The sequence below is a fragment of the Anoplophora glabripennis genome, unplaced genomic scaffold (assembly GCF_000390285.2).
Source record: "Anoplophora glabripennis isolate ALB-LARVAE unplaced genomic scaffold, Agla_2.0 scaffold629, whole genome shotgun sequence".
In the NCBI taxonomy this organism is placed as follows: Eukaryota; Metazoa; Arthropoda; class Insecta; order Coleoptera; family Cerambycidae; genus Anoplophora; species Anoplophora glabripennis.
In genome coordinates, this window is record NW_019416741.1 from 148,039 (window position 1) to 174,575 (window position 26,537).

Genomic DNA, 26,537 nt, shown 5'->3' on the forward strand with positions numbered 1-26,537 from the left:
AAACGGCTGGATTTATAGTAGCATGTTTACGTATGAAACTTAATATTTTCTTCAATTTATTACTAACTGCGCAAAAACGAATGGCATCTTTGCTACACTTGTATATTTTCCTACCTTTTTACACACACAACAGTGTCGACTAAATTAGCAGGTGTACGTTTACCTATTTAATAAAGAGGATAATAAGTTAAAAATCAAATAGGAAAGTTATGAAAGTTCAAACTAATATAAATCCTAATAACGGACAGGCTATGAGAGCTATAGTGATGATAACGAAATCGATGAATTCATTAATCTAATTTACAAACTAAAAATTAGGTACAATGTTTATTGCACTTTGTAAATTTTTAATTTCCCGGGATTTAAATTCCCATAAGAAGAATAAACAATATTTACTATGGTAACTGGAATGCCAAATTATCAAGGTAATTTAACAGAGAGTATTACAACATGTTATCTAGATTTGATGTTTCTGACATATATCCAATCAACATAAAAAGTAATCAACAATTAATTATAATTCAGTCAACGGAGTGCAAAAAATAGCGTATATATCTTAGGACTAAAGAGTTTTTTTTTATATCGGACGAAGTTTGCTCTCGGGATTCAAAAATTTTAATTGCATAGCATACAGGGTGTACTTAACTTTGAACGGGGGTCATATTTAGACGGAAGTTATATTTGACTTTTAGAAACACATATCATAAACTCGTTTTCCCAAGTTCCGTCGTAATTTTTTTTAATACTTTTTTTTTTAAACTGATCTGATGGCGTTTCGACCATTCTTGTTTCACCGATCAACGTTGGTCATTTGCTTAATGCCTGTCTACCACCCTGTTGACATATCATGACTATCATAACACTATCAGGTATAAACTAAGGTAAATCGCGGAAACAATGATCACGCACGTGCTGTACGAAACTATTGGTCGAAACGAATTGAACTGCAATCCCATCCAAAGATACACTACACACTACGCACTACGTGCAGAATGGTAGAAAAGTTTTAAATTCATACGTATCCATCGCTGCTTAATTTTGTTGCTGTTTTATGTTGATCTGATCAAGTGGCTGAATAAGAATAATAATAGACTACTGTATTTTGTTTAGAATTTTATAATTTATCAATATTACCTGTTTCAATTTTCCTAAACGCATCCTGTATACTTTTATGATCGAGCCGTGATTGAATGCAATTATTTACTTCATGGCCGTAGCATAGTTCAGCTAAATTAGGTCAATGTCAGGGGTCACTGATATATAGATTCACAAACTAAACGCGGGCTTTATTAATTTTACATCTAAACTTATCATATTGCTTGAGGTGAAAGATAGCTTTGAAAAAATGAACCTACCTAAAATATTGTCGAATGTTTTGGAAATTATTTTTCCATATTTGTAGTTTATAGGTTTTACCCACATTTATTTTGTTTTTATTTTCAAGTACACATAAATACCTTAGTTATTACTAATATTTATTATGTTTTAGATATATTAATTGTTATAACCTATATGTAATTATCGTTGCCATCATTACTACCATTATAATAATTATAACGACGACAGTGGTCGGGATCATAATAATATATTACATACTGGTTAATACTATTTTTATTTTTGATGGATTGAAATTTAATGTTGCAACTTTCAATCCATCAATAGGTATCATTTGTTTATTATTTTAAAGACAACAATATATCGCTTAATCATGAGTTAATCTTTGTCTGACTTCAAATAAAACGATCAAGGAACAATATGTAAGTGGTTTATTTTAATAATTTGGAAAAAAAATTGTGTTCGAAATTTCAACAGATGCCGTCTTCAACTTTTTTTGATATTAAAACTATTACATTTACTGCAGATGAAATCATTGTGAATACGAGAAAGACTAGTATCTATATGAACTGTTTTTTGGTAACCATCCCGTTTTCTCTTGACAAGGACATCTTGGAACGTACAAATATGTACAATTTTCTTTCATCTCTATGGTGAAATTGATATATTTCATTAATGACGTCCAGGACCTTATTCACGAAGGCTTCCATGTAGTTAGTTGCCAAGGTTAGAGATAGTGATAAAAGGTTTAAACCTATGACGTACGAGATATTTAGAAAATATTCAAGAAGTATGAAAAAAAAATAAAATAAAATAAAATAATAAACTGAAATTATTGTTTTTATCAAATAAATAGTCTAATTTCGAGTCGAGTCGATTCGTTTTTTAAACGTCACTATAACACTCGTGTTATCCGCCACTGGACAATAGGCGGACCGGAATTGTACTGTGTTGCCATTGTTACCTTTTTAAACCATTGCAAGAAACTACCGGCGTGACAATGTTTATGTGCGACATGTTATTTTAAAGTCACCATATTATTTTATATTTTGTCATGCGAATAAAGCATGAAACATTAAGAAAACTAATGTTTTTAAAAAAATTATATTTTTTGCATGAATCATTAAATATTAACTAATATTGATATGTGGATAGGCATATGTTACTAATTGTAAACTGATACTTTTAATTATTCTAAATACTTACTAATCTGATATATTTGAAATATTTTTTGAAATAAAAAGTATTTATTATTTTATTTAAATGCACTGTGTTTAGTTCGTGAATCTCAAAGTCAATTACCTTTGTCTGACATTGACCTAGTGAACTATACTACGGTGATTACATATTCAAACGAAGTAAACAATTTAAAGCAACCACAGCGTGAACATTTAGGACAGTACCTACAGTATGTTTCTTAGCCACTTCATAAGTCGAAGTGACAAAATTAAACTGTAAATGGTATGTACGAAATGAAAATTATTATACTATGTGCAGCCTGATTTTGTATGAAAGCATGTTTGGCGGGGATTGCCGTTTAATTTGTTTCGACCAATAGTTGAATAGGTTCGCAGCAGCACGTGCTTGATAATTGTTTACATGATTGGAATATGCAAGTTGATTTTATACCTGATATAATATGCCAATAGACTGGTAGACGGGCAAAGAACAAAAGGCCAACATTAATTCTACGAATCTATAATGGCCGAATACGTTATGGTTTCATTTTATTGCATTTATTTTAGTCTTCAGTTTATTGGTTCGCATGATGGTGTATGTAATATGGGAGGTAACATCAAAAAACTATGCATGATATTGCTCGTGGTTGGCAGCTAGTGCACTGGATTGTTTCGGGTTACACAGCCTTTTCAGCGAGGTTTTAAAATTATTTAAAAAAAACAGTAATATTTGACGATGTAATTTGACAAAACAAATTTATGATATGTATTTTTAAAGGTGAAAGGTAGGCACGGCATAAATATAGTCCCCATTCAAAATTATATCCTGTAGATATAAGTATATGGTACAACCTATGTAAATTTAAATAATGTAGATATATCTCAATGTTAATTCAATACTATGTTAGATTTTTAACTAACAATCAAGATAATTGTTTATTTAGTATTGAAGATTCATAATGGTTAGGTGTATATATTTTATAGATGTCTACCACTAAAAGTAAATGTAATTATTCCCATAGTATAATTAAAAAAATGTTAACAATACAATCCTCCATGCAAAGAAAACAAACTGCACCTATTTGTTATAAATACATTCTTATAGAAAAATATAATTACATAGGTAAATGAAAATAATCGTGACCACTTGTAGTCGTGTATCTAATGATGGGCAGCAAGGCCAGATGTGTTCATTATTTTCCTAAAGAAAACTACTTATCCTTGACGGCTTATGTTGTGGAAATGCACTTTGTTTAAAATTAATTTATTGTTTAAGAAATATGTATGCGGATAATTCATATAAAAAATAATTTTCCTTTAATTAATAAAAAATTCCAATATTATATACAACGTAGTCATAACAAATATGCTTAATAATTCGAACTGTATACAGGGTGATTTCACTTTAAATACAGAAACTGCAAGAAAAATAATGTGAATAATATGAAAAATAATTCAGGTACTATTACGTTAAATGAATGAAAATGTTTCTTGGTATTTTTTAATAGTTTTACCTGAATTTAACATTACTTCTACAAAAAACTGCTAGTGGCGTATTTTTTCTTGCGAAAACGGAGCGGCACCCTCAGTAGCACGCCACTGGTTAATGCCACGAGGTTAATAAATCAATAAAAGTTCTAATTACGTGAATACGCTTTAAGAAATTTCATTCACATCTTTCGGCGTAATATGAAGATATAGGAGAAAATATTTTTTTTGGAAACTACACCCTGTATCTCGAATACCACGGATCCAGGAAAAGTTTATAGAACAAACTCTACTTATTTTTTGGCAACTAATCTATTCCTGTAGTTCCTGTATTTAAAGTAAAATCACCCTGTATAAAATTTAATACAAAAATATCCTGCTCCCTTAAATAAAATTGTATTAAATTTAAATTAAGTTGATGGCGGTTTCGAAGCCATAAAATTTAAAATTCATTTTTGTATCTAAGTAATTTTATAAAATAAAGCTTTCAATAAGTAAATTTAAAATTTGAGGTAAAAAATCGTGTAAGTATAAACAATTTAAATAAATAAATAGAAATTTTTAATGCAACGTACGAATATTGAAAATGAAATAATAATTTTTTACAAAAAACTCACCACAGGAAAAACTGTTGTAACTGGTATATCTGTAACAAAAAATAACAAAATATTAACAATGAATAAGTAAATCATTTTGTAATTCATTAAAGTTAAAATAAAAAATACGACTGAATGGATAATAATATGTCACCTCTCCCTTACAGTTCCTCGGCTATAATTTGTTATAAATTTAAAATAAGTATTTAAACAATATAAAGTATTTAAATCAGTTGTAGTGGTTGTACTGTTCAAAAACCAAGAAAAATTCATTACAGAGCAGTTTAATTTAATAAAAAAATATGCATAATATAAAATATGTCAAATTCTTAACAAATACAAGGAAAAATGGTTGTTAATATACAATGTTGATAAAAATACATTTGTTAAGTAGTACTGACGTATCTCCTGATCACAGTCAAATAAAAAATCCTAAAGAGATTATTTTAAGAAAAGTAATTTTGTGATAACTTATTGCAAATACCAAAGCAACTATATTTCGCAATATGTAATCCATAAACAATTTGTATTTATTTTTTTGTAGATTATTTGATATTATCTTACTGTTACAATTGTAACAATGTTCCCAAGAGGGTACTATTAATTTAATTGAATTAGCTAAAAATGTATATATTTAATATTCACATATATCAGACTTAACGTCGAACCCGAGGGTACGTGACAAATCTTTTAAAAATAAATGGTGATTTTCATATAAAATGCTTCGTTTTCCAGATACAGTCTGTTAAAGTTACAAAAATACACCTTAAGCTATACCAGGGACGAAGTTGTCATAACTTTAATTAATTTAAGAAAGTAGTACGCCTGTGTATCAGGTAATCCTAATTCGCATTTTTAGATAAAACTTTTAGTGTTCTCAAAAATTTACTTCAATTTAATCTTCAGTTGTATCTAAAATTAGTTATTTTTATCTGAGACATAAGTACAACTTTTTTTTTAAATTACTTGAAGCTATAATTCACGTTTCCGTCACTGGTTTGTTTGGGGGCTTTATATATGCCTCATGTTAGACGATCCATCCTAAGTGTGCACCAAATTTATTTTTAGTAGCTCCGTCTGTTCGGAAAATGTCATATGTACAGATATATGGGGCGTTCCACGCCAAATCGGACGGTTCGAAAAATTTAAATTTTCGATTTCCTTAATTTTTTTATATTTTTTAGTACCCCTCAAAAAAACATTTCTCGTAAATTTTCAGATTTTTTTGATTACTTGTTCAAAAGATATAAAATTTTCAAAAAAACGCTCTTTTTTTGGTTTTTTGATCATAACTTTCTTAATAATGGTCCAAATTAAAGCTTTTTTTTATAAAAATATTTGTTTTTAGATGGCCTTTACAGATAAAAATACAAAAGAAATATTCAAAGTGTTTTTGATTAAGATTTTTAAGTTTAAAATTTTAAATCGTATTTTTGAAAGTGAGTGTATCTTTCGATTTTTGTGAAAATTTTCTATTTCAAACTACTATTCTTTTAACAACTTTTAGGACCGGTCCGGTCGTGGGCCCTCCATAATTACTATTTTTTTTTTATTGACGTCCGATTTGGCGTGGAATGCCCCATATATATAGGCTACTTCCCCCGGCGCGGGATTCGACAAGCATATTCGGTCTTACATCAATTTGCCAAGAGGCGGTGTGAAGACTACGCTAATTATGGTGGAATCAAAGCGCAACAATGACAATACTATGGATCGATTTTGATTTATTATAGGTCGTGAAAATTTATTTTTTTAAAATCAAATATTCGCCTTTTTTTCCAAAACACAATATAGGTATTGCATTGAAATTTGGTAAGTTAAGTCATTGTGGGTAATAAATATGTCTGTATTAGTTTTTGATCATCTGCTAAAGGTCGCTGGATGCGATTTCTAACACTTACATTGACATTGTCATACATACAACATTATACATATGTTACATTCTACTCCTGTTAAATTGCTGACTGAAAACCTACTTTATTGAGAAAAACACACATAATTCACTATCCTAAAGCCTTTATTGTACATGGGGCCTGGAGATGAATGGGCCTTCGATGAAAATAAAGTGATTTAGATTCCTTAAAAAGTTGCACGTATTGCACAAAGGAATGGTTGACTTTGGGACAGTTAATTACGAAGGGTACCTTCTTGTGTAAAATGAAATTTTACGTTGGACGTTCACTTAAAACCTAACTTTTAAAAAAGTGTCATAAAAGATATCACTGGTAGAGATAGTAGCCAGTGATATCTATCAGATGATTAAAAAGTTCAAAACTAACAACAGTAGTATATACAGGCTGTTACAAATTCGCTTCTCACTACAGGGATCTCGGAAACGGTAAGAGATACGAAGTAGTTTAAATGTGGGCAGTTACATAATTAAGGGATCAACTGTAAAAAATCAAAGCTAACATGATTAGTTTTCGAAATATTTGAAAAAAAAATGAAATTTTGGAAATCCGTTTTTGTTTCATTTCAACCTTGTTTGAGGTGATATTGAAAAGAGAACACTTTTTTATGGCAACTTTTTGCCATAGAATGTCCTAATCAATTTTCATATGTAACGTTTCATCTCTCCAGGACCATCAACTAATTTTTTTTTAAATACGACTGGAAATTTTATTATATTTTTTGCAAGCCTTCGTGACCTCCAATACTGTACTGCTTCAGCCCGAATCAGCTTCAGACGCTATGTCTCGAAAAAATCATATTCAATGTATTCATTCCAAATTTATATAATTTTTTTTTTTTTAGATTTCTATGTTTCCTGAATTATCGTACAGTCTTAAGTGTCATTAGGCCCTTTGAAATCACCTCGTTATTTAAAATATTACCATCACATGTTACAATAAAACATTATTAGAGTTTTAATCCCGTGCTCATAATTATTTCTAGGTTTCTCGAACAAATTTCGATCTGATTTTTTTCAGGATATTCATATAAATACATCTGACACGCTCTTTCACAGTTGCGGTTACAGGTATAATAAATTCCAATCATATTAAGCTTATCTTCATTTTCAACATTTGCCAAAACGGAAACGTTTTTGAACATTTACTATAATTTTTTAAAGTATAATTAATATTCATTTGGAGTTTTAGTTGTTCATTATGCATTTCTGAAGAATTAATTTATCATAATGAAATTAAAATTGTAATGTTTTAATTTTGACGCAACAACTTATCGCATTATGTATGGGGCCAGCTGATGGAGATCAAAACTCTAATAATGTTTTATTGTAACGTGTAACGGTAATAGTTTAAATAACTAGGTGGATTTCACAGGGTCTAACGACACTTACAGTGTACGATAATTCAACAAACATAGAAATCTAAATAAAAAATGTTGATAAATTTGGAACGAATACATTGAAGATTAATTTTTTGAGGCAAAACTTCCGACGTTTTGTCGGGTTCGGACTGAGGCAGTACAGTATTATTGGGGGTCATGAAGGCTTGCAAAAAATATAATAAAATTTCCGGGGTTGTATTTAAAAAAATGAAGTTGATGATGGTCCTGGAGAAACGAAACGTTACATATAAAAATTGATTATGCCATTAAATTGATTATGCCATTCGATAGACGACAAAAAGTTGTCATGAGAAAGTGTTCTTCTTTTTTCAATACCTATCACCTCAAACAAGGTTGATATGAAACAAAAACGGATTTCGAAAATTTCGGTTTTTTTCAAATACATATTTCAAAAATGTTAGCATTGATTTTTTAGAGGCATTATGTTGGTAACTTGATTATGCAACTGTGCCCCCATTTTCGTATCTCTTGCCTTTTCCAAGATTCCTGTAGTGAGAAGCGAATTTATAACATCCTGTATATTTAGCATTCCTAAAAACTTCCTTGTATGAAATGTTAAAAAATTACATTTGACCAAAGACAAATGCAGCGAGGTCAAAGAGAAATTGTGCATCATGCAAACGTCGATGAAGTACTTCAAAGGCGTGGTAATGTCTTAAAGTAAATAAAATCTTAATCAGCAATTAGTGCAGTAGGTTAGATTTCCGTTCGTGACATTTTTAGATCTAATATATAATTAACACGTAGCAATTACAGTCATTAGTGACTTGCACGTCTCCGCCAAAAGAAATACAAAAAATTACCATGACCAGTAGTCTTTACAAACAGGAAAGTGCGGTCGACTTTGCAAAAAAGGAAATGTAGCAATTAGAGTATTTACTGTCGTGCGTTTTGTGTCGTCAATAAACTAATAACATGATTTACTTATTATTTTGTTGTAGATATCTTTCAAATGGCCATTATACGTGACCTAAAATGCTAGAATGTAGAAGCAATAACAAAGTTAGGTATTTTTTACCTTGTTAAAATGTAAATAATTATATACAAAAAGAAAACCAATTTTAAATTAGTTTTTTAAACTGCACTTTAATTCTTGTTTACGCCACCACTGGACTGATAAGTATAGTCTTTCCGATATCAATTGAAGAACTAAGTCGTTGACGGTATGTACCAGGTTCGGTCGTTGACGCAGCAACTGGGCATTGAAATATTTGAAAAACTTGTTCCCATATTTATTTAACCATACCCATATACAGGTCTGGTCGAATTACACGTGGACGTGGTAGAAATGAATACGCCCATTTGAAGAATGTGAGCGCGGACAAAGAAATCTAATACAACTGGATTGGTACTAGGCAATAAATCTCAGCTTTTGACAAGTGGTTGACAAATTGCTCAGCAGTGATTTAGGTAATTTTTACTTTTTATATGCACCTTCTATTAATCATTTATATTACAATTGCGAAAAGCAGAAATAATATTATTACAACATGGCATTTTGGAGACCTTTTGAAACGGAACAAAACGAAATTTACCGCCAATATAATAAAATTGTTTGAAGACATAAATAATTAAAATATGTTGTTGGTCAAATGAACAAATAATAGAAATTTTCTACACATTATATACAAATTATTATATCTTTTACCTTTAGCAGAAAACTTTTTTAGGGGCACCTATGAAACTCATTAAATTTGATTGCTCGGACTTTTTATACATGTTCAACTGACTTCGGAAAGACTATATTATTTATTATTTAATCTATGACGGTGTCATTATGACCCACGTAGCACCCTGATTTGGATGCCATTACGGCCTTCACAATAACACTCAGTGCCATTATGAATTCATAATAACACGCAAATTTTAAAGTAATAAATGGATATACAAAAACAAAGTTAGTCACCACTTTTATTTGTTATTATTAACTATAAAATGTTCAATATTTATTTATTGTAAACATTAATTACAACTTCTGAACAATTTATTAAATTAATTCCAGCAGCTTATACAGGGTGTTTCAGAAAGACCTCCCGTAAATCCAAGGGGTGATAGTACGATAAAAAATAAGAAGCCTTAGAAACCTCGGAATACCAAATTTCATAAAAATATTTCTTACCGTTTGGAAACTTTCGATTAATGGCAACTGGCTGCTTGATGCATTTTCCATTTCTGTATCCCACTAAAAATCGAGAATGATCTGTGTTGCCTCATCCTGTGATGCCTCATCGTTATATATCTTCCAACCATTTCCACCATATTTATTCCTTCAATGTTTCCGTTTGTGATAAAAAAAAATCTCTGCTTTCGTAAACGGATTAATAATATGAATGCACTGTCCTACATCTTTAAGGGCCCCATATTCTTTAAATAGTGTTTTCCGCAAAGACAAATAATTTCAAACATTTAATAAGTGAATAATCTAAAGCTTATCAAATAATAGGAATGTTATGTCATGCCACCTGAGTATTTTTCAAAGACGCCGCAGTAAAACGAATAAACAGGTGCAAAAAACGATCAAACCATCAAGGTTTTAGGTACTGAAATCTACGAAAATACTAACTTTTTTATATATAATTCCACATGTAAATATTCTTATAACATTTACTTGCTTAATCCTACATATAAAATTGTTTATTTTTATTTATAAGTACGTGAAAATAATTCTTAAAATGTGGGGTTAGAATAACAGCAAACGCATGTTTTACAAACGCTTTTTTTAGTTATTATTTTATTTGAGAAAATTTAAATGGTAACAATGAATAAACAAAACATCAAGGATTTTATTTTTGTGCTTACTTTTGTTCTACACGATTTACTTTTAAAGATTTCAGTACCTAAAAACGCCAGAAATTTCACTATTTCTCGGCCGGGAATATGGCCACCTTAACATTTTGTACGTGCAGATTTGTCAATTCAGTACGCCTGCAAGCACCTTCAAGCCCCACTATCAATGAAACTTTTATAATAAAATGAATTCTATGGTCGGCTTCCAGCAAAAATTCTTGTTTTCTTTTGTTAAAATCTTAGATTTTTTTTGACCGAAATCCTTCCGATTTTCTTCAAGAAACGCAATGAAATGGACGTACTTACTACTAATATGCTTATTTTTCTTCATTGATATAACTGAACGTAGCATAAAATAATACACCTAAAGCGACGAAGGTTTGCTATGTCTTGAATAATAATGATAGTCTTGTCTTGATAATTGCCAACATGAAGGGAATAAAATTACTGTCCCAAACAAAATTACTGATCACGTGGCTTTTAATCCTTTATGAAAATTGTATTTGTAGGTCCTAAAAGATATGCTAAATGTACTGTTTAAATACATATACTCTTAATCATAATAAAAAATACAAACACATTTATTAACTGAAAATGTATTGACAGCATCAGTTACAGAAAAAAAAATCAACTATTAATTATTATTATTAGTCCAGGTGATTAGGATATGCACTCACGTTTTCATACGCAAGAACAATGTTATAAAATAATTAATATATAATTCCAACCTCTAAATAGCTTTCTAAGGTCAGCCGCAAACAAACGTGAAAAATGACATGGCATATTGAATATGACACTCGCTTTTTTTTTGTATTTCATAGTAATTAAAGACGAAATGGAATGATTTTCAGATAAAACTGTGCTTTAGGTGTATGTATGAACGGCTCATTTGAATTTTCACATCCTGTGTCACATAAAACACTTTCTGCGTTTCTTGTTTCGTGTGAAATTTATGTACGTTTAATAGTTTATGTGTGTTATAAATATGTATTTAGACTTCCTGATTTTTACTTGAAAAACGAATTTCTGACCATTTATAGATAAGTGGAGCAAGCCTTGACATTTGAAATTAAGTGTTGAGTCACGTCGTAGTACTACTAACGTTGTTTTAATTATAATTATCTCAGGTTGGAAACTGTGTTGCAAAATAGTATAAAAAAAATTGTTACATAATCCCAATATTGCATTGTTATCCACTATTTAAATTCGTTCGTGAAAAAAAACTTTTTAGTGGTAAAGACAATTATTATTCTATTATTTTTCAGCGTTTGTACAACTTGTATTCATAAATATATATAGTAGGTGTCCTAATTTATAGGTATACAGGATGACTTAGGCACATATTTTGAGTAGGACTACAGTACATGTTAAACAGTGGTAAAAACGTTAAAATTTCTCGAATTTGACTGATTTCTATTGACTCGAATATTTTGATAAAAAGTTTAAGCAACACAATTTTAAAATACAGTTGTGTAAGCAGTTTGTTTTTTCTGTTTTCATATTTTATTAGTCAATATACATATTAATTACTCTCTAGCTAATTTCACTTAAAATGGGCCATCCTCTAGATACGGATGGATTAAGTCTGCTACGATTTTTTTAGGTGCCAATATTTCAAAATCTTGTTAGAAATTTGTTATTCGAAATCAAGCAGTTTTCGCCTTATTTGAGTTTTTCAAATCATTGTGCATTGAGTATATCTTTGTCACATACTATCAGTTTGAATCAGTGATGGAAATACTGTCACTGCACACTTAATGCAAAAGTACAAATAAGTCGAAAACGCTTTAATAACAATATATTATTCTACACCTCTCGACTTAAATCATTAAATATTAGGAAATTTTGCAGCAAAACATGTATATTTCTCATGTAGTGTTATTTTTTCGACATTAATTAAAAAAACAATAAATGAACAGTAAAATAAAATATGTAATTGGAATAAACGAACATAACATTTAACTATATAAAATTAAAGAATTAATAGATCTTTACAGGAATTGTTACAAGGGCATTTTGAAGGTTTTATAACATCGTGTTAGTAGATTTCTTATAAAAATTGCTAATACGAATTTTCAACAACTCATATCCAATGAAAAACTATAGCAGGCTTAGGATTTGCAATGTTGACAAAGTTATGCCTAGTCCAGATCTACAAAAAATGGTCATATGCAAATGTTTTTAAACGAATGCCGGATGCTAAAACAAAAACCTTTCCTGATAAATAAGAACAAATGGCAATAAAATGTTTATTTGCTTGTCCCTGAACAAAAGTTTAAAGGCAGAAGTAGTGTATCCACATAAGAAAATATTATTCATTCGGATTCAGTATATTTAAAGTAAAACAGTTATAAGAATTTTTGCAGAATAATGGTAACTATTTTCCAATTTTAATTGAAAAGATCTAGGGTTGTCAACATCAAGTCGAGCTGAAACGAAGAAATTCAAATAATTGGCGAAAGAAGGAAAGTGAAGGAGGTAAAATATATAAATATATATTAATTGCATAAAAATTGTGATAAAAAAAAAATAAAATCCTTTTTGTAAGAATTTTTTTTTGAAAACTATATTTTCTGTTTTAAATTTTTGCTTTTCATCACTCTCTTTTCATGTGATTGTACCAACTTTTTAACCACGAGTATAAAGAATGTCTTCGAGTCAAAATGATACTGTTGGCAACCCTAAAAAGATTAGTCCATTTATACCCACACAAGATACAAATATAGAATTGCAACACACTGAATTTGCTCGTATTTGTGAATAAATACGTCTACGCTAGTAGATTTCGAGCTAATATTTGTATTTAAAACTTTTGTTTAACACTAATTGCATAAATGTTATTACGTAAAAATTTTGTATACATGTTTTCCTAGGTTTGCGGACAAAAGTATGTAGATAGATGTAGACTAAGATTTATAGTATCAAATATGCACAACCTTAGGCTCTACTCAATATAGTTTATTTAAACTTTATTTATTTTATTTTTGATTCATTAATTCTTTACTTTTTATTTATTATGCCATTACGTAATATAAAAAATGGGAGTAAATTTTATGTATAAAATAGATTTAAAAAAAAATAGTTTAGGTTTAATATGTAAACTGTTCCAATATTTTCTGTCTGTATAGATGTATAGTATACGTTATTTGGTTATTTGTGTATAGACGTAATGACACAATACTTAATTAACGTATGTAATAGTTACATCTATGTAATTGCGAAAAATATCCACACCAGTAAACAAATGTGTTCATAGTTTTTTTGAAAAGCATATTATTTCTTTCAACAGACAGCTAACTGCTTTTTCAAATTTTCTCTCTCTTGTAATTAGAGTTGATAAACTTGTAATATTTTCTTTTATAAAATGGTAATATTTATTAATAACACCTATATCATTCAACCAAAAATAAAAAAATATACGCATTCATTTCATTTCAGATTTATTTTATTATGTGCGATTTTTTTATTATTTGAAACTCTGTGGCTATTATTGCTTGAAGAGCACTGAATTACAAGAGGAACTACTAATCATAAATTTTAATATGCGTCTTCTAAAGTATACAAATATCTATATCCATTGAGATTCTAAATTAATGCGTATTAACACATTTGATTCGAATACCTATAGAAAGTATCATTCTTTAACTAAACAAGCCTCAAAGAGAATATAAAATGCACCTTGTATAAGCAGTTTATGACATCATCTCCATCTTATCTATAAAAATACTACCAAAAATGTAAACATGCTAATCCTCACCAATTTGGTTATGCAAATACCGATAAGTTGCTAAAATTCATACAACTAAAAATAGTAGCTCCATAGCTGTTTTATGGATTGTACTAAAGAAAGCAAAAGGACATACCACGGATGTTGCTGAGTTTTATTTATTACTGTAAATATAAATAGATGTGACGTCCAGAATATAAAAATAATAATTGTTGTTTTGTTTTTTTTTATAAATGGTATATGCAAAGTAACTGCCATACAGCTATATTTATTAATCATTTGATGTCACATAAAATGCTATGAAGACATTAACGTTATTCCTTAGCATTTAGAATTTCTGAAGTAATAACCAGATATTACTGAAGAGATCTTCAAAATACTGGCAATCCCATACTTGTGACTTCTACATTAGTTTTAGGACGCCTCGGGACGCCTGGAACGACAACATTTTAGTAGTACCAAGGACATATTATGGATATGATGGTTTTGATCCAGATTCACTGACATGTTTATTTATTAAAATACATCTCAAAGATTTAAAAAATATAATGTAAGCATTGTCGGGAAGTGACGACGGATGACGTGACGAGGCGGAACAGTTAAAGCCAAATACAACAAAATAGCAAAAAAATACAGCTAATTTAGCGTTTATATACATAATGTCATACCACGGTACAAACTCATGATATGAAGTGGAAAACTAACTTAGAAACTAGAAAATTAATAATCCGTGCCTGCCTTACAATTCGCCTAACTCGAGAGCAATGTCATTATAATACGTCTGGATATGTTCAATTTATTCTAGGCACAATGGAAAAATACTTGATGACTTTTGCGTTCATTTTACAATAAGACATAGCTTATTCGGCGTTTTGTAAAACGCCAAATATTTTCAGTCAAATTGTAAATTAAATATTTTTTTATAAAATAAAATCCTGTATTTTCATTTAAATATTGTAGAAAAGGGCATATTGCACTTTTACACGAACAATTGCAATGAAGTGGTAGATGTAGCTGAAGAAATTATAGTTTCCAAATACGTCCATTCTAAGTTTATTCAGTAAAATATATTTGACCTTTATTCTTAGAATAAAAATATGGATTGGATCTATCATTGAACATGGAAACAAACATGTTTCAAAAGCCAGTTTGGACCGGACAAAACCCAGGAACATTGGAAACATATGTTTGGCCAACAACACAACCGATTTTTATAAATAATAAAATAGTCGTCAAATTAGTTGATTATTGATTATAAATATTTTAACAGGAGTAAGCAATGTATGAATTTTTTGTTAGGCTGCAAGTCCAATTTTGACGTATCAATCGTTTTGGTAGACGTTATCATTATTGATAGAAATAATGTTTTATTAAAAAGTAGGTTACCATATAATTTTAATTACTGTATTTATTCTGTTTTAGCAGACAACGATATTTAGTTTTTATTTTCCCTTAAAATTTGATATTCAAAAAAAACGTTTCGACATATTTTGAGAAAAAAGTTCCTATAGACGTATCTGCATAAACTCATTTTCTTTGAGATACAAATAGGTTTAAATTAATTTTTACGCAATATCTTGAAAACGACCAATGATATTTATTTATTGAATTCTAATTAAAAAGATGAAAATATGCACATTTTTAAAATATTTTTGATGAGGGAGTCGGTTAAATTGGTATATTTTTCTCATTTGAATTTAAAATTTTGTTTTGGGTATATGCGGTGTTATTAAGCGAAACATTGGGAATATCACTAAAGGTGGTACAACTGTTAACGACTTCTGCTATTTCTGGTATTTTTTAAGTAGGATTCTATACATCCAATAATTTCCACGCCTCCGTTAGAAGTAGTTAGATCTCTTCGATAACTGAAGGAAATGTAAGACAAGCTCAATAATTGTCAGATTGAGCGCGATGTGTCACAAAATAAGAGATTTTTCGTTTGTGAAATACATGTTTTGAAATAAATTACACACCTAAAACAATAAGTAAAATAGTATTATTTGAGCATTTTCTATAAATATGTACAGACTGGTTTAGTGTTGTATGTGTGTGGCTACATTTACCAATAAAACTTTATTAATTTATGAAACATAAAACATCTAGAATTTCTAATTATAATTTTGTGTTATTTTTAAATTGTAACAAATCACTTTTTTTATTACAGATTTTAGCTGGGAACCTTGTTTAGAAAAACTCATAAAAATTTCAATGCCGTGATTTGATGATCAATATAGGTATTTAGAATATACTAAAATATTATAAAAATTACTACATTTGGCGATGGATTTGAAATTTTCACTTAGTGCGCTACAACGACTGTTTAAATTTTTTTTTGGGATTCAAATGCGATTAAAATAAAAAAGAAAAAATATGGGTCCCACATTTCTTGAAAGTATTTCTGCTTTTGGATATATATAGTTAAAATATTAATATTTCATATCATTGGTCTCCGGAAATGTATATCATGCCACTTTTTCTAAATTTTTTACTCCCATTAACTTTTGAGAATATCGACATTTTTAAAAATTTACCATTCAAAAGATACTTAGGAATTTTCATGTATGGAGGAACAAATTGAAATTCTATAGAAGCCTGTCGATTCTTCTTACTGTTATAAAGCATCTAAAAACGATTCCACATTTTGTATTTATTTAAAGTTTATTAACAAACTATGTTCGATTGAAAGAATTTTATAAGTTTAATTAAATTATAATGTATGGAGAAAACAAAGAATGTACTGGCCTATTAAACAGTGACTGGTAGTCTAATTAATCCGATAAAACACGTTGGAAGTCAGTAACTCACCAAGTGACACAGTGTAATATGCTAATCTAAGTAAATATGCACGCGCTACTGCTGCGTGTATTATTTTGTCATACAGCTTTCATATTTTTGTATTTTGCATACCTAATATGATACGTACATGAAGTCGTACCCACTGAAATAGTTATAAACCTGTCACTGTCCTTTTATGGATAAAAACAATCGACCTTGGCAACACAAAGATATATTACACAATGTCCTCACGACTGTACTAAGTATTCGAAGAAGATTGTGCAGAGATGAAATTATTCATCAACATTTTTCAAGCAAATAAAATACAGCTGTGATCAGAACGTTAATATATTTAGAAAAATTAGTTTGAAGGTGTAGATGCAGTGCCATCTATTTATCTATTTGCAATTTTAATATAGGTCTAAAAGGCATAAGAGAAATATGAAATAATTACTTAATACGATTGTAAAAAAAAACTTGTTAATTGTGTAAAAATATATTGGTTTTTCTTTCTATTAAAACAGTTTCTTATATTCTAGAGATAAATCTGCGAGCCCAAATAAAAGTATCTATTTTTATCGTAATATCTACAATACAATCTAAATACATTTCTTTTTAAAAGATCAGGTTACATGTCACGATTTGATATACGAGTCATACCGTATCTATACGGATGTGACTCGTCTGAATTTACCGTCTGATTTAAACGTCCGTGTATGGCTGGCTTTAATGTTGACGCGATGAGCCGTGTTATATCGGTCAAGTGAATGACTATAATTGGTTTTTGAGATTCAGGGAATAAAATTTAGAAAATGTATCATGATGTTTGGGAATTTCTTACATTATTGAAATTATGAAATATGGAAAAAACTCAATATTCTCATTACTTTCCATTAGCAAAAGTTTCATCAATTTATGTCAAACATTTTTCAATAAATTTCAACATATAAATGCAATATTTTAAAATTCAACACACTCTAAAAAAATCAGTAACATATCTCTTAGTTCAGTCAGATTTTTTGGTAATGACATGGATTTAGAGAACACATTGCAAATGGATATACCTATATTAAATATATTCAATACTGATGCAATAATTATAATAAATTAATGTAAATATTTCTAACCGCCCTATTGAATCTTAGAGTTAAATTATAAGATAAAAAAAAAATAAAATTAATTAATAAATTAATACATAGTTGTGCTTTTGTCTAGGAACAATACTAACAACGAACTTGCTAATATTATCAAATAAATGCATTGCACCAATATTAACTTTGTTCGCGGTAGAGATCCCAGACAAGTTCAGCGCCCACTATTGACCAACAATGACCCACCATTATCTTTGATATTTGACCTTGATCTTGACCTTCCTGGTCATTTCAAGGTCATATCACGTAAAATTTTCCGCTGTTTCCATTTCCGGGGACAAAATTATAGCATCCATTTAAAAAAAAATCATGACCTTGAAGGTCATGGCCTAGGTTAAATTTAAGGTCACCATAGCCAGGGAAAAATCCTAAACCACTAGTACTTTACTTTTACCCTACCCGTTGAATATTCCCAGTTATCCTGCCATTCCGGTACTTTTGGACCACCCTGTTATATAAATACTATACAGGAGTTTAATATGACTATAAATTTTCCACAACTGCGAAGATATACAAATAATGTAAGAAATGTCTCGGTATATTACCTAATAAATTCGAATTTTTCATATTTCAGGTTTTTGTTCTTTTAGGACATTACCTGTTGTGTTTCCGGAAAATGGAAACAAAAGATCAATTCAAATTTAATTTCACAGGAAAGCTAAAAAATATATAATGTAATAAGTCAACCATAAAAATAAATACAGACTCTTATTATGTAGGTGTATACTTTTCTGAAACAAAGAAAACAAAAACAGGCTATGATTTAAATTCCAATAAAGAACATTTCTTGATGAATGTATAAGTAGGTACCAAGTCGATGGTGATAAAGAAAGTTATTACTATATTAGGAGTTAACTAGAATTATTCATTTATTAAATTTCCTACCAATCTGATTTTTAATAAACTGAGTTGTTACAGTAATATTATAAGAAACCGACTAATACTTCTGAACATTTCATGGATGTTGCACTTAATCTGATAAGGGATTTAAAATAGTTTGTCCTGAAATTTCTGTCGATTTTTATACACAAACAAATTATAGAATTTGGATGTATTATATATCTAGAACAATAAAAGTTACAGATGATTTATAAATTTATTGTCCCGTGCTATTGACTGTACATAATTCAATGTCAATAAGCTTACAAGGACGCACAGTGATTGTTTTTATGATAGTATATGGATGAATATATAAAGCGCACGAAATTTGTAACAATGGAAATGTTTTCCTGTAACATATAATGAAATTTCACATGAAATTATTATGACATCAGTTGATGATGAAATGATTATTATATCAGTTTCACTTCCTCTTTTTCATCGATATTTTATTATTAGTTGTTCGAATTAAGAAACCATTAGACAGGTATTTTTACGTGGAGGTTAAAATCTAGGAATTGTGTAATTGGATTTGCATTTAATCAGAAAATTACATTACATTTCGGAAAAACTGTTATATATTTTATTATCAACTTGTTAATGAAATACATCAGTTCATGAAACACTGAATGATGTTAAGTTTTAATATTAATTTTAACATATTGGGTTCATTACTCGGTTTATTATACAAGGTGTGGCGTGTATAGTCTATAAAAATTAAACTACAGCTTCCTAACGATAATAGAAAAGTCTTATACGATAATAGAAAAGTCTTATACGAAAAAGTTGTATTTTTTACTTTTTTTTTTGTAAATTAAAGTTCAATTATGGATCAAAATATTTTCTCTGGAACGGTCCTGTCCGTGTGCTGTACGATGAGTTACGTGCTGAAGACCAGCCCTTTGACAAATTTTTCAATGCAAAAGTACAAACTAAGAAAAATAGATATTAAAAAACAACTGATACTTTCTTATTACAATAATAATTAACAGTATTATAAATGCATTGTTGTTACTGCAAGAGTTCGTAAACAAAACCACATCCGTAAGCATCTGGAGTTGACAACTGCGTGCACTAAACAAACTCCATTAAAATATGGAACAAAATGAAATAAAACTTACCACATATAGAGAAAATGCTGAAACTGATCCCCATTAGCGCGGATACAGGCATGGCACCGACGTATCCAATTTTGGCGAATATTTTCCAAAATTCCAGGTATTCACCTAATTGTGCAGTAGCTTCAAGTATAGGGTTTCGCAATTCTTCCACCGTAGCAATTGGAGTATTGTAAACCAATTACTTCAAGTGACTCCAAAGATAAAAGTCCATTGGAGTTAGATCGGGTGACCGAGATGGCCACGGCACACACAAGTGTCCAATCCATCGCTGACGAAACATTTCATTCAAAAGTGTCGATAGTTTTCGAGTACTGTGTGGAGGAGCCCCATCTTGAAGATAAAATATGCGTACCCAAACTTGTAATGCCACATCGTCCAATAATTCAGGCAACCGGTTCTCCAAAAAGTCAAGCATATGTTGGTCCATTTAGTCGCCTTTCAAAGAAATAGGGACCCACAAGTACATCGCCTATTATGCCAGCCCAAACATTTACAGAGAACCGATGTTGAAAATGAGTTTCCTAATCGCGTGAGGATTTTCATCGGTCCATATGTGCATATTATGAAAATTCACTTCATCACGGGTAAATGTCGCCTCAACTGTTACACAAACATAAGCAGGAAAGTCTACTTGATTGGCACATTGCCGTAAAAACCATCTGCAAAAACGCATTCGTTGATCACAATCCGGGGGTAAAATCTGTTGAACTGGTTGTAGATGATAGGGGGTGCAACAGCTGGCGCCATAAGATGCGATGTACGGTACGAGATGAGGTTCCTACTTGCTGTGCGAGTCGTCGAGTACTAATTCTGGGGGTTTCGTCAAGATTTTTCAACACTGCATCTTAAACATTAAGGTTCACTTGCTGATCACGTTCTTCTACTCGAGGAATAACACTTCCCGTATCTCGCAGCCGCTGAACGCATTGTATGATTGCATTTGCACATGGGGGGGGTGACGTTGTGGCCATCGTTCCCGGTACAATTGCTGTTCGGAAATAGTAAATCCATTGTTTTCTCGGTTAATTGTAAAACTAGTTTATGCACAAACTAAAAAATTAAGCAAAGTAAGAAATAAGAATCTCGTTTTTAATGTAATCGGAACGCTATTCTTATTTTTTACTTCTTTATAAAAATTACACCATCACTGTCGTGGAATTACAAAATAAAAAACTTTTGTCTGGAATGTTTCACTTTTTAACACTGATGAAATACAAAATCAGTTGACTGCACAAATTTTTTGACAATGTAATCTAACCTTCTTTTGGTATTACTAGTATTAGATTATACCTACTTAAATTATAAGGTTGCATCTGGGGTCACATAAAAATATTTCTAAAGTTTTTAATAAATAACACAAGGTCATTCATTTTCGTTGAATAAATGAACTTTAATTTACAAAAAAAAAAAACGCGAAGAGAGAACTTTTTCGTATAAAGACCAATTCTCACTTGCGTGCAATGCATGTGCTCGGCAAAATGTCTTAACCATTATATCTTATGAGTTTTGAGGGGTGTAATTCACACTATACGTGCAGTGTCTCGGCAACCGACAGACTTTGCAGGCGACGTTCTTCCGAATGAATATTTGCATGGCATGTGCCGTGCATGTTTCGATAAGTGTGAATACTCTCCAGGCAGTCAACTTGCAATCATAGTTTAGTTGAGTTTCGTATTGACAAGAAAACATGAAGCGTCAGCAGAGGCTCCCTTTTTCGTCAGAACAAGGTGAAATTCTTATTGAGTATATCAGAAAAAAGCTAGGGAAATACTACCTGCGGCATGCTTGTCACAGTGTGAATGGTCTCTGAAAACTCGGCCTGTGCCGAGTATGTGCCCTGCCGATGCCGATCCGGTTCCTTGCTCGTCTAATGAGAATCGGCCTTTAGACTTTTCTATTACAAATATCATCAGGAAACTGTAGTTTAATTTTTATAGATTATACACGCCCACCTTTTATATCTTCCAAATTTATCAACAATCAGGAAAGATCTACCAGTATCGAATATGAATAACTGACTAATATTACAAAAGTCCCAATGAGTTCCATCTTATCAGAATAAAAAAATAACAGTAATATAAAAATTTGCAATTAGTGGTACAACGATATTTGGTTTCCTACTACAGTAATATCCAATTTCTACATAATAGAGCGGCTTACTAAAAACAAAAATACAAGAGCAAGTTGAGGAGCAAGTGCTGTGGTTCTCTCCTTAATTCAATGCATAATGATGTTAATACGTCTCCCTGTTTAAATTCACAACCATGCTATACCAACATTTGTTTATATGCATACAAAAGTATCTATAAAATAATACTAGAATGTTTGTGATTGTCGAATATATTTTTTAATTCTTTAGTGGTTTTTAAAACGTATCTACATTACAAACAGAGAAAAATATGCTGACACTGATCTAATTATAGACGCAGATATCAGGATCATCTTGGATACTTTTCAAGACTACATCTATGCGTGAAGTAAATACTCAAGCTTTATTTTGGAACACCCACCTAGTCATTGTTAAAAAGGTGAATGCAATTTTATTCAATGCTATTCTTACACGCACATTTTAATATAGTAGTTGTTCCAGCTGTTGATGTTCTAGTTTCTTCAAAACAATTCTTTGCCGAAACGTTATTTGTGTTATGATTACATTTATTTGATATAAATTATTGGCAGTAAGAAGTTATCTAATCTGAAAAAATGCAGATATTTTATTCGGATAAAAACATTTGATAAGCAGTGATTAGTATGATTCACAACAAATCTTACAACGTAAACAAAATAATGGAATGGAATACTCAGGATATTTATTTTTAATCGGTTTTGATATTGAGAATTTTGATAACGAGTAGAGAGTCATTGGAATTTTTATTATAGACATAGATATGTTACTTTTGCTTAAAAGTAAAAATTTAATGATAATCATCTAAGGGCGAGAATTAACTTGTTAGGTAGAGTAGTTTTAAAATCTCATGAATAGCGAAATGCGCGAAAGGCGTGGCGTGGCGTATCCACATAATTCTTCCAATAAGCACGTTGTGAAAACATTGACTTAGAATTAGACCAAGTGCCTCAGTACAACAAGAAGTGAACTAAGGCGCTCCGGTATCAATAAAGTAACTGGCGAACGTTCGTTATATATATATTTTTATTGCTTAAATTAAAATAATAAAGAATAGAGCATTTTATTATGATATTTGTAATCGGAGCAAAGGCTTGTTTCCGCTACGAGAGCTCGAGATAGACTGTGAATAATGGATGTAATGTTTTTAGGACGTAGAATAATTTAGGCGACGCGACGGTCGGAATTATGTTTCTGCACATATCAAAGTCAAAGCTCATAAGATTTTGAAACAACTCTATCCATTACTTCAGGATGAGAATCACTTCAGTTATCGGTTGATTCAAGTTCTTGTAATAACACAGTTTTTGCAGAGGCAAGTTATTATAAAAAAATGTTGCGTCTGAGCTGTCTGTAGCCGAGAGGAAAACCGTAGAAAAACTCGTGTAATACTGAATAGGTATTATTTGGATAATACTTAAAATAATTATTTGTCACACGTACATTCTAAAAAATGTTTGATTATTAAAGAAAAATATATTTGCTCAATTTTGATAAATCGACCATATGTGGATAATAAGTAAGCAAGGCAGCTTTCTTTAAAAGGCCAACCAACATAACTAATAATGATAATCATATGTGACAATCAGTTAAATGTGATTAGGTGACAGCATGGCTCAATTTATAGATTAAACATTGTATAGCTTCAGAAAATCCTTAAATAATATTGTAAAAAATAATTAAAACAGAATATGTAGGTATGCGCATTTATCAATTCTAAAAAATAATGGTTATAACAAAAAATGGGAACACTGGATTTTACATAAAAAAGTTAATAAAATCTCTAATAATAATATCTCTAATAATAATAAGAACAATAAAAAATCTATATATTCATAAAAAAAATCGAAACAATATCAAGTACAAGTCTTTTTTTATTATTGTTAATTTGTTTTTGAATTTTTACGGCCTGTGTTTCATGATTTTTACTCTCTTCAGCTAACGTAAGGTCAGCTTTCTTCTTCTATGCTATATTTGCTTCTAACAATAAGTACAAGGTTTCATTTTTTTATTACACTATTTAATATACTTTGAGCTTCTTGCAATAAGTTAACGGAGACTTGGCCTTCTCCAGCTGAAACTTAGATAATAGTTTCAATTTGTTTTCAAGTTTTCCAATTTTCTGTCTATTATTTTGTTTCTGATGTTCTTCCGCATGATGTTTACTTTGATTTTCTTTTTCCTTTTCAATCATTAATTTTGTATGTGCTTCCTCCTTTTATTCTCTTTCTATGTGATAAGTATAATTTACGAGCTGCTTTTGTCATATTTAAAAGTTTCTTATTATTTACCTTCTTCATGTCACCATAATATAATGATATAAGATCTGATATTATTAAATTGCATTTACACTTAATTCTTACAGTATATTTCAATCCCTAGTCATAATTCTGCAAGAAACTGAAAATCCTCTTTCAACATCTGCCCTACCACGGACGGGAAAGACACAACATTCATCAGCTACTATTAACAAACCCAAGTCATGCAGTAACGCCCAACTTTTTAAAATATCTCCTATACGTCAGATTTATTTATATTATTTGGATTTAAACATTAAAGAACTCTTAGAAAATTTGAAACAGTCTAAATTTCTTATTTATATTTCTTGGAATTAAACATTAAAGAACTCTTAGAAAATTTGAAACAGTCTAAATTTCTTATTTATATTTCTTGTAATTAAACATGAAAGAAATTTTAGAAAATTTGAAACATTAGCCTGTTTTTTTAATTATATGACTACCTGCATCAGTAAAGTATCCTTTAACGTTGTAACAAAAAATTAGCTTCTTGTCTTTTTAACTTTTCAAATTCTATACAGATTAATATTAATGGTAATGTGTGTGGGATTAAACTTTACTCTATATTAACTTTTTCCTTATTTGTTTATATAGTTTGATTGATTGGATTATACAAATCACCTCATTTTCACCGTCTGTAGACATTTTGTAAGTTTTTGTAATGACGAATTATTTCGTTGAGCAACAACTGTTTAACGTTTAAATTTATTAAAAACCCAAGCGCATTTCATAGTCACCTTTGTTTTTTTATTGTATTGTAAAGTAAGTGGAATGTATGGAAACTGGAGAAATGAACAGTATTCATTAGCCTCTGTGGTTCAGTGATAAAACGTTCATCTCATACGCCAGAGGTCACGGATTCAATTCCCGGAACCAGAGTAGTATTTTCATTTTTTTTTTATTGGAGAAACTAGATTATATTCGTAAAATAAAACATTTTTATAATCTTTAACTACTATATTTCATATTTCTTCAGGTTTTTGTAAAAAAAAAATAAAAAGTAGTGAATAATGGATATTGTTGTCATTCAGGAAACACATGTATAATGAACATTTCATAGAATAGTCGTGTACAAAATAATTAATTATTAATTAATAGTTAATAATCAAACGCGAATAACTATATCAGAAAAATCTTACGTAAGAATAAGATGGAGGGGTTCTTCATTTACGGACTCTTACGTGGGGACGTGAGGGGTCAAATATTGAAATAAATACCCTTAAGTAGTACATAAAATATTTACCGAGTGTGGACGCTCCATTTGGTTTGTTGTCATGCCACAGCTTAAATAACCGGTTCATGCAGCTATTGGATGTCCTTGGCAGATGGTGCTAAGGTCGCAAAACTCATTAAGTAAAATGAGCCAATAGGTCTCTGTCGCAATTCCTTTCTACTCTGTTATGGCACTTTTATGAGCTTTAAACAAATTAAACTGTTGTACTCATTATCTGCGTTCGTAAAATTATGAATGCGGTCTGCATACTTCTTTGGGAATGTATAAATCAAATAATGTAAAGTTTGAAATATTTATTATATTTTTATTGATTTTGTCTAGTTTGTAAACTTGGTATATCATACGAAAAATATAAAATCGTGAAATATTGTAAACACATTATGATAATAATGAGTATTGCTTTGTACACCCAATTATCATTTTAATCGTTATTTTCTGTTAGGGGTAGATTTTACCTCCCAAACTGAAAGCTGAATATGAATGTTATTGCTAATTATTATGACACCACTATTTATATAAACTAGAGAAT

The 26,537-nt window shown here is 30.0% G+C and overlaps 1 protein-coding gene across 1 annotated transcript in view; it reads right to left on the reverse strand.

Annotated features, from left to right (window-relative positions):
- LOC108912663 (MICAL-like protein 1) overlaps positions 1–26,537 on the reverse strand; it is a 192,684-nt gene that overhangs the window by 138,396 nt on the left and 27,751 nt on the right. The window contains exon 2 of the mRNA XM_018717970.1: positions 4,619–4,647. The gene's annotated coding sequence lies outside the window, so the exon portion shown is untranslated. The remainder of the gene's footprint in view (positions 1–4,618; positions 4,648–26,537) is intronic.